The sequence below is a fragment of the Triticum aestivum genome, chromosome 6A (assembly GCF_018294505.1).
Source record: "Triticum aestivum cultivar Chinese Spring chromosome 6A, IWGSC CS RefSeq v2.1, whole genome shotgun sequence".
NCBI classification, from domain to species: Eukaryota; Viridiplantae; Streptophyta; class Magnoliopsida; order Poales; family Poaceae; genus Triticum; species Triticum aestivum.
In genome coordinates this window covers 32,260,011-32,271,168 of record NC_057809.1, presented here as the reverse complement: position 1 = coordinate 32,271,168, position 11,158 = coordinate 32,260,011, and the positions used below count along the sequence as shown (strand labels likewise).

The 11,158-nt window shown below is 42.4% G+C and overlaps 1 pseudogene across 1 annotated transcript in view; it reads right to left on the bottom strand.

Annotated features, from left to right (window-relative positions):
* Window positions 1-10,885, bottom strand: part of LOC123131822 (glutenin, high molecular weight subunit PW212-like) — a 14,040-nt pseudogene extending 3,155 nt beyond the window's left edge. Inside the window, exons 1-5 of the transcript XR_006464339.1 lie at window positions 8,171-10,885; window positions 3,755-3,802; window positions 3,250-3,346; window positions 2,577-2,691; window positions 38-911 (exon numbers count right to left, since the gene is read on the bottom strand). The product of XR_006464339.1 is annotated as a glutenin, high molecular weight subunit PW212-like (transcript). The remainder of the gene's footprint in view (window positions 1-37; window positions 912-2,576; window positions 2,692-3,249; window positions 3,347-3,754; window positions 3,803-8,170) is intronic.
* Window positions 10,886-11,158: the final 273 nt, after the last annotated feature.

Here is an 11,158-nt window from a genome sequence, read left to right as displayed (position 1 = left end):
GTGGTGGATTGATCCTGGGACGCAACAGGTGTTGTACCTTCAATACAATACGCTGTAGGTAGCCCATAGCTACCAGCAGCATAACGATCACAGTATGGCTGCTATTGGCCATAGCCTGGCTGGCTAGCAGTGGGTGCACCAGGGGAAGGCGGCGGTGCACCATAGCCTGGCTGACTGTATCCATACTGCCCATAACCAGCCTGAGTAGGTGGTGCCTGTCCATACGGAGCAGATGAAGGCGGTGGTGGTGGCTGTCCATAAGCATCCTGGCCATACGTGGACTGTGGTGGTGGCTGCATATCATAGCCAGGCTGTGTCTGTGGAGCAATGTATCCAGTTTGAGGGGCAGAACCTTGCGTCATGTAGCTTGATGCAGCAGCAGTAGTATAGGTGGTTGATTAGGATAACCCAGTTGGCCTCCAGTGGCTGGAATTGAAGCTTGCTGACCTGGACCACCATAGCTCGGTGCAGTACCACCACCCTGAGTTGAGTTCGCAGCTGATCGATGCCCCATAGTCCTGCTGATATATCCAGGCTGCTGCAAGTAAGACAGCCCTTGGGTCTGATAACCAGAGTAATCATATATAAACTTGCTGCCTGCCACTCTGCTGAGAGTACGTAGAATCACCATACCCTTGTGAACATGAGTAGCAGACTGGCTGTAATTGTAGTTGCTAGCATCGGCAGGTGCAGCAGTTCCAGTGGCATACTGTTGTTGTTGGGGTTGCTGCTGTTGGTTATAGTGCCAGGGGGCTACTCTGCCATAAGGTTGCTGGCCATACTATGGTGGTGCACCAGGATAAGCTCCAGGCTGCATGTAAACAGGCTGTTGTGTTGCTGGTGCATCAGACACACCCCAGTTTGCCCAAGGACGGGGAGGGTGGTAGCCCTGTTGGATTTCTGGCATGATTCTGCAAAAATATAGTTTGCACATCAGAATATGTATAGAACACAACATACAATGTACCATACAGAACAAGTGCAAACCAGACAAAACATATCCAAAAACAAAGCAATGTAATATACAGAAATTCCAGAACCACCAAGAAAAATGGAGGGATCAACTCACCGAGCAAGATTCTCAAGCAACATTAGTGATGCCCATCTAGCGTCTACCATGTGCAAAAACTATGGGAGCTAATGAAGATTGGGCAGCTAGATAAACACACGCATATATTGAATATGTAATAAAAGATTGCCTTGCAGTTTGTAGATGTTAACAAATCAGCAATAATGGATGGTGACAGAGTGATCCATAATTATGTGCAACATCTACTTATATATTGCTAAATGACACAACATACACAACAGCAGTTCTTTCAGCAAGTCTCCAAAAATATATTATAGGTGAACAGAAGAATGTCAAAGGAAATATTTAAGCAAAGTTTTAAGGAAGCTTTGGTCATGGTAACCTGAAAAGTCAACAAAGGGAGAAAATATATACAAAAAAACCAAAGATAGATTCATGAGAGATATCCTGCATAATATTTCCAAACTATACATAGCACATACAAACTTTCTTGCCCGGTCAATAAACAGTAACATTCTTATTTGTTACATGTTGCTCCCAGAGGGTGGTGTTAGTAACAGATAGAATGGGCTGAAAATTAAGCATCAAGAAGTATCCCCTGAGTGAGCAAAAATATCAATAGCCTAAATACCAGCTACTACAGTGCATGATCCATCATTGAAGTGTGCAGACTTTGCACCTACTATCCCCAAAGATGTACAGAAATAGCAAACGTAAATTTGAGAGGACAAGACCAGGTATATGAAATCCAATCATATAACCCAAATACAAACTAGTTCCTTCTGTTTCGATATAGAAAGACCAGGCATGTTCCTGGATGTATGTATTATATTCTAATGGTATACTCCAATGGTACACATGGGACTTCTATGCGGAAACAGAGGGAGTAGTTCATAATTTTATCTTTCATCCATCAGCATCAAGTATATTAACATTAGGTATTGATGTGTGCAGCCCTCAGAACTAGTTACTGACACTAATTTTGCCTTATGTCAGGATAATGATCAACAGACAATATAGCCTGGGATATATGGATAACACCACAAGCACCGGTATGATATGTAGTGAAGATGTTGTGATAGGGTATATAAACCTCCCTATGGAAGTATGGATTTGCCAGTATTTAACTGTGATTGTTCAAATATTTCTAGTATCTTCATAAGAGAGACTACACAGAGCATAGCAGCTAATAACAAAGAGACTGCACAAATTACAAATATAATTATATAAAGTATACAATCATGTCAAAGCCATACTGCTGCTGCTCCATGACCAATTGACCACCTTGTTTTACAAGGCAACCCGTTGAGATAACGTTTTGGACATGTACATTTGACAAGAATATAGGGTATATCATAACTAAAGAGAAGAATTTCAAAAGGAAGCAATGGAAAAGGAAGGTCAAGTAGAGAAATATAAATCGAGACAAAAAATACAGCAACATATAAAAAATTGATAATTAAACCCACATGATTTTAACAACACTGATAAATAACAAATAGCTGCAGCAATTAGGAGGTGGCGTGAAAAGAAAAAGAAAGCTGACCTCACCGGTAACCTCACTCAAGCTGCTTTGCTATTTCAATTCGCTCTGCAGTACCGTCAATATACAGTGTTCTTTCAGTTGAAGTATCACCAGGAGGCAAATGCAAAGGAATGACCTGCAGAAGGATTTTTGAGGACAAATCAAATATTAATATTGTTATTACCAACGGTAATGATGAAGATGATACAAAATATAATACTAACTAACGAGAAAAAGGAGAATAATAAAACGGATAATTATGAAGATGAAAGGAGCATGAGTTCTACTTCTAGTTGAGCATGAGCAACATTAGAACTTGGATTTTAATTTACTTGGTAAATCATAAAAAATGAAAAAATGCAACAACAAAACACATCACGCAGTGCTGAGTTATTAACGAAATTCAATAGTAAGTTAGGCCAGGTTCAGCCAACAAATTTATGTTAGACTTTGCAATAAGAAATTTCTCAAACCTATATACAAGATCCAGATTTGGGCTGCATGGATTTTATAGTCTCACCAAAAAATAGTTAAGACATGGAATTAATATGCTAGGTTTTTCACCACCAAAGAAAAGGTCCGTGAAATAATATCAGCTGGGAAGCTTACAAGAAACCCTCATTGCTATATTGGGGCGTGGTATGATTTTCAAAGTCTGACAAACAAACCCAGTTCTAGAAAGCAGCCAGTTTACCTTGTTGTTAGCAATTTGCATCCGGGATTGCTCAGCACTAGGTTGAGGTGCATTGTACTTCCAATTAGAGATAGTGCCAAATGAGCCAGCAATCAGCCTGCAGGTCACATGACAAGTATGGTTGAATAAATGGATGCACAACTAAATTAGAGAAAGAATTCCTTATATAGCACTATTTTAAATGTTGTTTCCCTATTTGACACTGAAAAACTTTTCCTTCCTTATATAACACCAAATCTAAATTTTGTTCCCTTTGTGACACTTTTATCCATTTTGAGCACTAATGGTGTTAATTGACATGTGAAAAGACGATTTTACCCCTAGTGCATCATTCACGGGAATAAAAAGGCAATATATATTTTTTGTGGTTACATGAACAATGAAGTTTCAGTGCGCCATGACACCGTCGGGTATTTCAGGTACATGGAGAAACAGTATATGTGCACATGCTGAGGTACTATAGGACAATAGACAAACCCTTTTTTTCTACGAGTGTAGAGCATACCTTTTGACTGATGTGCTGGTCGCTTGGTGCATGCAGGCGCCTCTACATCTTTGCAAGACACCAATATGTAGGTTAGTTGACTTGTTTTTGAACGGCTAATTAACAACAAGAAATGTACTGCACTGACGGCCTGATTGCACACGCGAAAACTAACATCCAGCTTAAATTATTTTGGCAACTTTGTTTTGTTTACTCGACCACTAAGCTGCCCGGCGTCACGTTTCGATAGCCATTATTAAGCTTGGTTAGCCTAATTAGCCCGGTCCCATGTACAATGCCGATTGTGGCCGGAACCGTATAGTTGCTGCCGCCACGTACAGAAGGACAGGAACCGGCCGGACGGTGGACGGGCATGTTGGTTTCTAAAACTCTAAATCAAGTCATCGGAAATTAGCTCAAAGATGCAGACTAGCAAGCAGCTTGACTGATTTCTGTATCAATAGCACACACAAGCAACATCATAAACTTTGCATACGTGCACGTGGCCTGGACTGGTTAAGCTTGCTCTCTAGCGAGGCTATCGACCTCATGGATCCGGTTCACGCTAGTACAGGCCAGTTTCACGTGTACGTGTGTTTGTACGTGTGCATCAGGTATAAAAACGGCTCTGCTTTTGTCTGCCACCTTCCACGACCATGTAAATAACGGCTTCTTTGGTCATTTGAATAATTCTTGTCACAAATTGCATCAGGGGTAAAGTCGTATTTTCAGGTGTCATTTAACGCCATTAGTAGTTAAAATGGATGAAAGTGTCACAAAAGGAACAAAATTTAAACTTCGTGTTATATAAGAAAGAAAAAGTTTTTCAGTGTCGAATAGGGCAAGAAAATTTAAGACAGTGTTAAATAAGGAATTCTCTCTAAATTAGAAGTCCTGACCATAAAAAGGATATCACAGTATCTCTGCAAGAACGCCACTTATCAACTGCTCAGCTCTGCTTATCTGGTGAGGAGTGCCCGAAAGATCAATCAATCTTGTCTGTGAACCGGGTTGAACATCCATGTCCCTTGTTAGATTTATTATGATTTATCATGTAAAATCCAAGCAAGGGATCATACATTATTTTATTAATTAATACAGTACTTCCTAATATACAAAATACGCGCCATCATTTTTACACTTCATAGCATAAAAACAAAAAAAATAGCAGAAACTGTAGGGGAAGCTCCGGCAATAAATTTAATTAAAAAGAGATTATTTGCAAGAGACAGGATTTATATACTTTTTTCGGAACGGAGGACATATATACAATTATACATGGCTAGCTAGGGAGAACAGAAGGGGAGGGGGCACAAAGAGAAAGCAGGCTGATCACTAGCACCAGAAAAGGCCTAAAACACAACACTTCGACCACACCTTCAGATAATTTGTTACTGAAAATAAAAATTGTGGCGGGGCGCAGAATGTCAAGTGCAGCTGGACTGGACCGGCTGAAGCAGCATCTGACCGCTGCGCAGAACAGAACGAAAATGCACTGACCGGTATGTTGCAGCCCCCAATACCTCAAGTATATATAGGGGAAGGGGAGGGGCTGCACCCTCATCTAGGGTTCCCTCCCTAGGGGTGGCAGCAACCCCAAAACTCATCTAGGGTTGCGGCCCACGGGGGAGAGAGAGGAGGCGCACCTAGGGTGGGCCTTAAGGCCCATCTGCCCTAGGGTTTGCTCCCCTCCCCTCTAGGAGGCGCCTTGGGCCTTGGTGGGAGGCGCCCCAGCCCACCTAGGGGCTGGTCCCTTCCCACTGCCTATGTAGGCCTCCGGGGCTGGTGGCCCCTCCCGGTGGACCCCCGGACCCCTCCGGCGGTCCCGGTACACTACCGGTGATGCCCGGAACAATTTCGGTGGCCAAAACCATACTTCCTATATATTAATCTTTACCTCCGGACCATTCCGGAACTCCTCGTGATGTCCGGGATCTCATCCGGGACTCCGAACAACATTCGGTAACCGCGTACATACTTTTCCTATAACCCTAACGTCATCGAACCTTAAGTGTGTAGACCCTACGGGCTCGGGAGTCATGCAGACATGGCCGAGACAACTCTCCGGTCAATAACCAACAGCGGGATCTAGATACCCATGTTGGCTCCCACATGCTCCACGATGATCTTATCGGATGAACCACGATGTCAAGGATTCAATCAATCCCGTATACAATTCCCTTTGTCTATCGTATGATACTTGCCTGAGATTCGATCGCCGGTATCCCGATACCTTGTTCAATCTCGTTACCGGCAAGTCTCTTTACTCGTTCCGTAACACATCATCCCGTGATCAACTCCTTGATCACATTGCGCACATTATGATGATGTCCTACCGAGTGGGCCCAGAGATACCTCTCCGTTTACACGGAGTGACAAATCCCAGTCTCGATTCATGCCAACCCAACAGACACTTTCGGAGATGCCTGTAGTGAACCTTTATAGCCACCCAGTTACGTTGTGACATTTGGCACACCCAAAGCACTCCTACGGTATCCGGGAGTTGCACAATCTCATGGTCTAAGGAAATGATACTTGACATTAGAAAAGCTTTAGCATACGAACTACACGATCTTGTGCTAGGCTTAGGATTGGGTCTTGTCCATCACATCATTCTCCTAATGATGTGATCCCATTATCAACGACATCCAATGTCCATGGTCAGGAAACTGTAACCATCTATTGATCAACGAGCTAGTCAACTAGAGTCTTACTAGGGACATGGTGTTGTCTATGTATCCACACATGTATCTGAGTTTCCTATCAATACAATTCTAGCATGGATAATAAACGATTATCATGAACAAGGAAATATAATAATAACCAATTTATTATTGCCTCTAGGGCATATTTCCAACATCGACCCATGTACCTCCCTTTCACCCCTGACACTATAAATAGACGCCTCTTCTTATTTTTAGGGTTAGCTAAAATAGAAAGAAAAAAGAGAGCTTAGCTCATCTACCTCCCCTAGTGGGATTCATCTTAGGGCATCTCCAACAATTGTAAGATAGGTGTTGGTAAATTTGCCACCTAGGACATAGTAATGATGTGGCATGTAATAAATGTGGAGAGAGCAAAGTTGTATATAGATTAACCAACAACCTTTGCACAAGCTCCAAGATGAAATAGAGAGCAATCACATTTATTTTCTCACCATCTATTGCATAACTTAGATACAACCTATTGAAGTAGTTGTATGATAGCTTGTTGGTTGATGACATGGACATTTTGCCAATAAGACTAACATACAACCTGTTGGGGATGCCCTTAGGAGTAGATACATGAGTGAATTCAAGACCTCTTAGGAGAATAATCATCTACGGTTATCAAGACCTCTTCAGAGAAAGATTCCCCAAGTGATCATCAAGCCCCATCTCTCCAAAAGATTTGGATGAACTACCTCTCAAGAACTATCCTTGTATCTTTATTTCTCTTGTTCTTAGATTTTGATGCACCTCAAGTATTGCTTGTGATTTGAGGTGCAAGGCGGCGCATCAGCGCCTGCGGCGTTGCCAGCGGTGAGTGACCAAAGCCTACCCTACCTTAACTTATATTCATCCTTCGCCACTGTTTTTGTGTTCCTCCTCGAATTCACCTTCAATTCATGAAGATCGAGCAACTAGGGTTCGTTTATGTGAAAAATCAATTTTGGATATTATTTTCTTCTTTAAGAGATCATGATTGAACCAAGGCCCACATTGGTACAAGATTGAACCAAGGCCCACCCTAGGACAACTAGAAAGCTTGCTTTTGGAAGTTTCCTCATAGAGCCCTCCCAAAATTTCATATCTGAAAGTTCTCAGAAACTAGCAAAGCTTGGTTGAAGGCCCTCATGTCGCAAAATCCAATCCTGTCGCAAAATCCAATCCCACATTTGTACTTTGCCGGTCTCATCTTGTCCCAACTCAACCAGGCCATAAAGAATAAAAATAAAGTTAGAACATTCTGAGATATTGTTTGTTAAATTTTCATCAATCCTTAGTATATTATCAACTTGGGAGTACAGAACTGAAAACGTACTCCAAAACAAAAAAAAGGATCTTGATGGAGTCGAACCATCATTCCCAGCAATTTATTTGCTAGAATGTCCTTTCCAGTTCAGAGCTTAAGATCCATGATTTATTTATTTCATATTAACCAAACTAATAGGACCAAACCATCTGTAGACATCGTAAGTTGACAAAGTTTAATTTGCTGATCACAAATTAAAGCATAAAACTGAAAACACTAGCAAGGAATGATATCCCAACTTCCAAATTTAGAGATATTATTGTGCATTTTTTTATAGAATCGTGAATCATAATACGGAGACAATGCAATCAAATCAGGAACCGGTGAGCTCAAATTGCCTAACTAACCAGGTTTCCTCGCTGGAGAAGCAACTGTTACACCTAAACACGGAAGCTACAGCATAACAAGTTAAAGACTGCGTACCTCGGACGATGCCATATATGCATGGCTAGGAATTGCATGCAAATGTAAGATTACACATAACCAGACGTGCATGGAATGTGAAACCAGCTGTTCCCGAATAGACATTGCTGATCAAAAAAGGCATTCAGAATCATTATTTTTTCTGATATGACAAGCTATACATCCAGTAAACCTCAACTGGAATCCAGCTGATCACCGAGAGGAACTATGATGAAGAACATCTGGACAAGCTCGAGTCCTCACGGCCATTAACAAGGCATCAAATTTGGAAGACTGACAAGTATACACAGGAGAAAACAAACCCTTCAATGGTATTTACAGAACTGATATATAATAAATATGTACACCAGGTAGTAGAACAAATGAACTCACCTATGCACACAGGATGAGAATTAACAGGAAATAGTTGAATTACGACCAAAGGTCCAAAGCTCATAACAACGGCTCGGAAAAGCCTGTGCTGCAAAAAGTTAACAACGGTTTTTTTTCTAAAAGAAGACATTGTAACATTGAACAAGAATGCGATGATCTCTCGTGGGCATTTCAGTATTGTTGGCGTGCAAGAGTACAATATTTACATGCATGATAAATCTCGTATCAAGCCAAAATATGGTTGTTCATTGACGAAGGGTAAACCACCATGTATGCTTTGAGTTGGGATGACGTGCATATGCAAATTTAAATTGATATAGCAAAGTGCTTTGCCCGATAGAAGCAGTGAGATGTACCTTCGTTTGTTCATTGCTCTTCAGTATATAATTATCGCCGCACCCATGCCTGTTTATGTAGGATTGTGGTGCAATTTAAGATGATCTTGGAGAATCAAGAACACATGCGAAGGACAGAGACACCATGGCAGGGTGGAGAATCCGGGCAAAATAGAACAAATTGATAGTTCCCGTGCGATCTCCACCCCGCAAACCAACAAAATATACTTTTTATTGTCTCATGGCCTGCCAGCAAGCGCACCCGACATGGCAAAGGCCGCCCTACCCTACCAATGTAGTACAGCAAGTATGCAAATACAACACACACGTACACACATACACATCAATCAGCTTACCAACACAATTACCTTTATGTAATGTTTGGGGACAGACAAGCATCATCTTGTCAGCAAAAGGAACCACGAACGTCATCTGGATTTGATCAGCAAACATTAAGTATAAATCGGATGACCAGTTCCCTCCCAGGCCTTGTGGGCAGAGCCTTCTTCAACTGGACGACCATCGACGAAAATATGCAAAGTAACCAAAAATTCTGGAAAAGCTTGTGCTACAAAAAGTTAACAACGCTTTTTTTCTAACAGAAGACATTGCATTGAAAAAGAATTCTAATGATATCTCATGGGTATTTCAGTACTATCGTGCTGGCGCGGTGCAAGAGCACAAGATTTACAGGTATGAATCGATCTTGTATCAAACCAAAATGCAGTTGTTCAGTATGGTTATGTTTTGCGCCGGGGTGACGTTCACATGCAAATTTAAATTGATATAACGAAGTGCTTGCCTGATGGAAGCAGCTAGATGTACCTTGGTTTTGTAGTTGTCACTGATCTTCAGAATTCAGTTATCATTGATCTTCAGTACGTAGTTATCACGGCACTCAGGGCTATCGATATATTTGTTACTAATGTAGGATCGTGGTGTACCACGAGGATATCGCAGAATCAACAGCACATGAAAGGAGAAGGACAGAGACACCATGGCAGGGTGGAGAACCCGGGCAAAATAGAAGAAATTGATAGTTCCCGTGCGATCTCCACCCCGTGGACACCAGCAAAATATTCCTTTTATTGTCTCGTGGCCTGCCAAGCGAGCGCACCCGACATGGCAAAGGCCGTCCTATGCTACCAATGTAATACAACAGGCAATAATACAATAGGCACGCACGTACACACATGCGCGCCAATCAGCTTACCAACACAATTACCTTCCTGTGATGTTTGGAGACGGGCAAAGCATCATCTGGTTAGCTAAAGGAACCACGAACATGAACCATAAATCGGATGTCCTCGGGCACCTTGTGGACCGCAGCAAGCACCTAAGAGCCTTCTTCGAGCAGACGATGAAGATGAACCGTTGGTGTGCCCGGATACAACATAAACTGACGAATCTGACGCATCAACTGATTCAGGCGTCACAAGCGGGTCGTCAGAAAATCTCAGACGAACTTGGATCAGCGATAGACATCTACTTGAGAGGCACAGGAACTACCTCTTCGGATGACACAACATCCTGGATCAAAGAGAACACACAAACCGTCTAACTTATCTAGAGAATATATTGGCTCGTGCATGAAAAGGAATTAGGGAATTTGTGAAAGTAACAAAGGAGCCAAACATGTATGGATCTAGATCTAGCCTTGCTAACAAGCAAAATTATACCTACACAACTTGGCTTAAGGGATAGACACGAACCGCCAGAAAATCTGACCCATCAACGACTGATTCGGCCATCACGGACTTGGCTTAAGGGATAGACATGTACTGATGAGGCAAATCGGAACGACCTCTTCAGACATCCTGAATCAAAGAGAACAGACCACGCAAAACATATAGTATACCTACGAAATCACAAAATTATAACCTGGATTCTAACTTGTGTAAATCGAAAAGGAAGAGGAGGAACAAGATTAGGGGGCACCTCACGATTGTGTCGCGACGAAACAAAGACGAGGCTGCGACGGGCGATGGGAGCAGGAGAGGACGGGGCAATCGAGGGGAAAGGCGTATATAAAAGGTGGGATGGTTGATGGGATTGTCGACGACGGAGTCGGTTCGGGTGATGGACGGCTTGGATTGGATCACGTAGCTGTCTACAGAGCCTTGTCCGTTGGGGAACGACGGAGGACCTCACGTCTAGCACGAACTTTCCCTTATGTTGCGTGTCCCTTTCGGCCACGTTTTCTTCGTCCGATTTGCGTCATCCCTTGCGTCACCAGGAGGGCCAGATCGTCCACGGCCCAAACAACCGTGTTCCTCTTCCT